This window comes from Sinocyclocheilus anshuiensis, unplaced genomic scaffold (assembly GCF_001515605.1).
Source record: "Sinocyclocheilus anshuiensis isolate Anshui unplaced genomic scaffold, SAMN03320099.WGS_v1.1 scaffold1345, whole genome shotgun sequence".
NCBI classification, from domain to species: Eukaryota; Metazoa; Chordata; class Actinopteri; order Cypriniformes; family Cyprinidae; genus Sinocyclocheilus; species Sinocyclocheilus anshuiensis.
In genome coordinates this window covers 62,614-67,653 of record NW_015549627.1, presented here as the reverse complement: position 1 = coordinate 67,653, position 5,040 = coordinate 62,614, and the positions used below count along the sequence as shown (strand labels likewise).

The following is a 5,040-nucleotide window of genomic DNA, read 5'->3' as shown; positions in this document are numbered from 1 at the left end:
GGCTCTGTGTAGTTAATGCTGCTCAATGTGAAAGCCCGCAGGTGATGGAGATTTACCGCTGATTACAGAACCGGCTTTACTGATAAGATGCGCGTTAAACATCGCATGCGATTTATCGTGCAGCCCTACTGTCAGTTTTAATTTAATGATAGCTGGGCTTTAGTTACTTTTACCTAACTTTTTTTTCTCTCTCTCTTTCCAGGCTCACTACATTAAGGCTACAGCGTTTAGGAGCGCTGGCCGCAATAAGGAGGCTCTACAAGAGTATTTCTACTGTTTGGCTCTAAAATCTGACTGGACCGCTGTAAAACTGGAGGCCCAAAAGGTACATTAAGATTTGTTTATTTGCAAATGTCAGCCTTTGTGTGGTAGATCTGTTGCGCAATGGTTTGTCTTCTACTTTTGATATTAATTTTAAAGTTTAAACCCTTAGTTTCTTTGATTTATGAAGTTGTCATTATTACTTTTGTATAACTTTTTCTGTGTATCTACAGATCCTGAGTCACATGTTCTCTTCGGTCTTTGCAAATAATGGTCTGGCCACGTCCATGCAGCCCCTTCCAGCTGTACCCTCCTCTCGTATCAAACCTTCATCCCTCAGCTCTCTTCACTCCTCTCTTCCTAGAGATGGAGCCAAAGCAGGCTGCTCCAAGGTTACTGCGCTCAGATACAACTGATTTAAACAACTGCACAGATTTGCTACAATGGAGATATTGTCACACTGAATATTTCAAAATGTAATTTTGCTTTGCAAAGCAATTTTAGATTCATAGCATAGATCATAGCACCATCAAATATAAAACTGTTTTGTTTGTGTTTGTGTTTGTGTGTGTGTGTGTGTGTGTGTGTGTGTGTGTGTGTGTGTGTGTTAGGAATCAACACTCAGCTGCAGCAAGTTCAAAGATGGGAACTCTTCTATTTTACAAAGATCTGAAAACATAAACTCTGTTGGCCTCAGTTAATTTTTTGTTCAGCCAGACCTAAAAAGGAAATGGACAGAAGATGTTAAGGCCTTTGAGCCACCCAGCAAACAGCTTAAAGAAGGTATGTGGTTTAAAACCATGATGTATTTATTTTATGTATGTTGTAAATGACTTACAACAAATATTGTGAAGGAATAATTCATATCTGACTAAGATCTATGGCTGGTTGTACAAACACTCACTCTCTCTCTCTCTCTCTCTCTGTTTCTGTCTACTTGCTTCATTCCCAGATAAGGCATCTTCATGTAAAACTCCCTACTTTTTCTGGGGGGAGGCAAGTTCAATCACAGCTTTTGGACAGTGCAGACTTTGAATGTTCTCTCTGCATGAGGTGATAATAAATTCTCTCTTTGAACACTTAAAACAATAGTTCACTCCAGAATTAAAATTTCCTGATAATTTACTCAGCCCCATGTCATTCAGGATGTTCATGTCTTTCTTTCTTCAGTCAAAAAGAAATGTAAGGTTTTTGAGGAAAACATTCCAGGATTTTTTGAGGAAAACATTCCAGGATTTTTATACATACTTCAACTTCAACGGGTACCAATGGGTTGAATGTCAAAATTGCTTTTTCAATGCAGCTTTAAAGGGCTCTTATCTAGTGACACGAGCTGTCATTTTCTAAAAATAAAATAAAAATTTATATATTTTTTAACCACAAATGCTCGTCTTACACTAGCTCTGAGATGTGCCAAACTGCAATTTGGATCATCAACCCATTGGTCCCCATTGAAGAAAAACCTTAATTTCTTTTTGACTGAAAAAAGAAATATATCAACATCTTGGATGACATGGGGGTGAGTAAATTGTCAGGAAATTTTGATTCTGGAGTGAACTAACCCTTTAACTTTGTAGATATCTAAATCCTCCTCACTAATGTATTATTCCAGACTGTTTTATGAGCCTGTCACCACACCCTGTGGACACATATTCTGCCTCAAGTGTTTGGAGCGCTGTTTGGACCACAACCATAACTGTCCCCTGTGCAAGGAGAACCCCTCCGAGGTAAATATCAATACACTTGCAATATAGTCTACACACAGATATAAGGGCCAATTAATTATCAATCAATTTATCAATTAATATGTTGGACCATGGGGCATTAAAAGTTTAATATAATTAGTTTTCAAAGAAATCTGTGAAAATGCGACAACGATATACCAGTTCTAATGCCATGCCAAAAGTTCGAGCAAAGCATGCTAACTGTTCTGTCTTCGGCTGCACCGATGAGCACAGAACACTATTTAGAGTCCCAGCCTCAGGGGTAGACAAGAGAGCAGTGGATTTATTGATTTAATTACTGTATATTACACTGCTGCCACACAAATATAAACATGCAATTTCTTTCCCAGCTGTTTACCTTCACAGACATAACTAACTGTTTTTGTAATTCGTGTGTTTTTAACAAACTTGTTGTGTGTGTGTGTGTGTGTGTGTGTGTGTGTGTGTGTGTGTGTGTGTGTGTGTGTGTTAGGAATCAACACTCAGCTGCAGCAAGTTCAAAGATGGGAACTCTTCTATTTTACAAAGATCTGAAAACATAAACTCTGTTGGCCTCAGTTAATTTTTTGTTCAGCCAGACCTAAAAAGGAAATGGACAGAAGATGTTAAGGCCTTTGAGCCACCCAGCAAACAGCTTAAAGAAGGTATGTGGTTTAAAACCATGATGTATTTATTTTATGTATGTTGTAAATGACTTACAACAAATATTGTGAAGGAATAATTCATATCTGACTAAGATCTATGGCTGGTTGTACAAACACTCACTCTCTCTCTCTCTCTCTCTCTGTTTCTGTCTACTTGCTTCATTCCCAGATAAGGCATCTTCATGTAAAACTCCCTACTTTTTCTGGGGGGAGGCAAGTTCAATCACAGCTTTTGGACAGTGCAGACTTTGAATGTTCTCTCTGCATGAGGTGATAATAAATTCTCTCTTTGAACACTTAAAACAATAGTTCACTCCAGAATTAAAATTTCCTGATAATTTACTCAGCCCCATGTCATTCAGGATGTTCATGTCTTTCTTTCTTCAGTCAAAAAGAAATGTAAGGTTTTTGAGGAAAACATTCCAGGATTTTTTGAGGAAAACATTCCAGGATTTTTATACATACTTCAACTTCAACGGGTACCAATGGGTTGAATGTCAAAATTGCTTTTTCAATGCAGCTTTAAAGGGCTCTTATCTAGTGACACGAGCTGTCATTTTCTAAAAATAAAATAAAAATTTATATATTTTTTAACCACAAATGCTCGTCTTACACTAGCTCTGAGATGTGCCAAACTGCAATTTGGATCATCAACCCATTGGTCCCCATTGAAGAAAAACCTTAATTTCTTTTTGACTGAAAAAAGAAATATATCAACATCTTGGATGACATGGGGGTGAGTAAATTGTCAGGAAATTTTGATTCTGGAGTGAACTAACCCTTTAACTTTGTAGATATCTAAATCCTCCTCACTAATGTATTATTCCAGACTGTTTTATGAGCCTGTCACCACACCCTGTGGACACATATTCTGCCTCAAGTGTTTGGAGCGCTGTTTGGACCACAACCATAACTGTCCCCTGTGCAAGGAGAACCCCTCCGAGGTAAATATCAATACACTTGCAATATAGTCTACACACAGATATAAGGGCCAATTAATTATCAATCAATTTATCAATTAATATGTTGGACCATGGGGCATTAAAAGTTTAATATAATTAGTTTTCAAAGAAATCTGTGAAAATGCGACAACGATATACCAGTTCTAATGCCATGCCAAAAGTTCGAGCAAAGCATGCTAACTGTTCTGTCTTCGGCTGCACCGATGAGCACAGAACACTATTTAGAGTCCCAGCCTCAGGGGTAGACAAGAGAGCAGTGGATTTATTGATTTAATTACTGTATATTACACTGCTGCCACACAAATATAAACATGCAATTTCTTTCCCAGCTGTTTACCTTCACAGACATAACTAACTGTTTTTGTAATTCGTGTGTTTTTAACAAACTTGTGTGTATTTGACAGTTTAAGCACAATAAGACATGAAAGAAAACTGTTTAGTACTCACATGCTATGTGACAGCCGCTTTCTGTGTGCATGCTTTGGATGTGTGTGCTCAGAAAACGTCTATCGGAAGTTTAAACTAATATGGTTTAAAACGCATGATTTCTGCATGGTGGACATGAAAATCAAAACCAAACAGATGTTTTTTAGCACAGTATCTGAGGTACGAGCTATAAAGCCACAGCCCTATTCTGGAAAAGGGGGCAGGGAGCAGTAGTTTATTTGCATTTAAAGGGTCATGAAAGCCCCCGTTTCAGCACAGTTTTAAAAAACGCTAAAAAAGTCAGAGTGGTGCGGAGCGGAGGGGGAAGAGGGGAGACAGACGACAACACACAGCTTCGCGTTCAGTGTTAAAAACACAAATAAATGCACAGCCATTTGCACTCTGCATCGGAATCATATGAACGCAGTGTTGCACCTCTGAGAACTTTTAAGGCTTATTCTGTGGCGTTTATATAAGCCTTTTTGACGGGTTGTGTCACAGAGCTGTAAAATGGTTATGCTCACCAAGTGAATGAATCGCGTTCGCATAAACACATTTCATTACACCAAATATACCAAATAAAGTTCTTTTTAGCAGCATCATATGACCCCTTTAATTATAAACAATATAACAAGAAAAAAATAGTAAAATATAAAAGAGTGCCAGTTTTCTGATTAATTTTTTTGTAAAAAGTGTATAGGGTCGCTAGAGACCCGAGGTATGTAAATGTGTAAGTATTTTTTCCTGCTCAACTATATTTACATATCTGATGACTCAATATGTGCAATGCATCTTTTTTCCTCAAGGTGACACCGTTTGATACACAATGATGACGTGATGTTTCAATCATAATTACCGCAGGCATAAAACAAACGAATATCATAAGCAAAAACTGAACTGGTTTGAATGGCTTTACTGCAGAGCAATTACTATACGCAATCAAATATATAAATGTCACTGTCATTTGATGCTGGATGTGGTGAATAAGCTGCCAGTGATCAAAATATTGAATATGAAGTCATT

General features: G+C 37.7%; 1 pseudogene; it reads left to right on the top strand.

Moving 5' to 3' along the window:
• Positions 1 to 5,040, top strand: part of LOC107659524 (LON peptidase N-terminal domain and RING finger protein 2-like) — a 54,194-nt pseudogene that overhangs the window by 17,798 nt on the left and 31,356 nt on the right.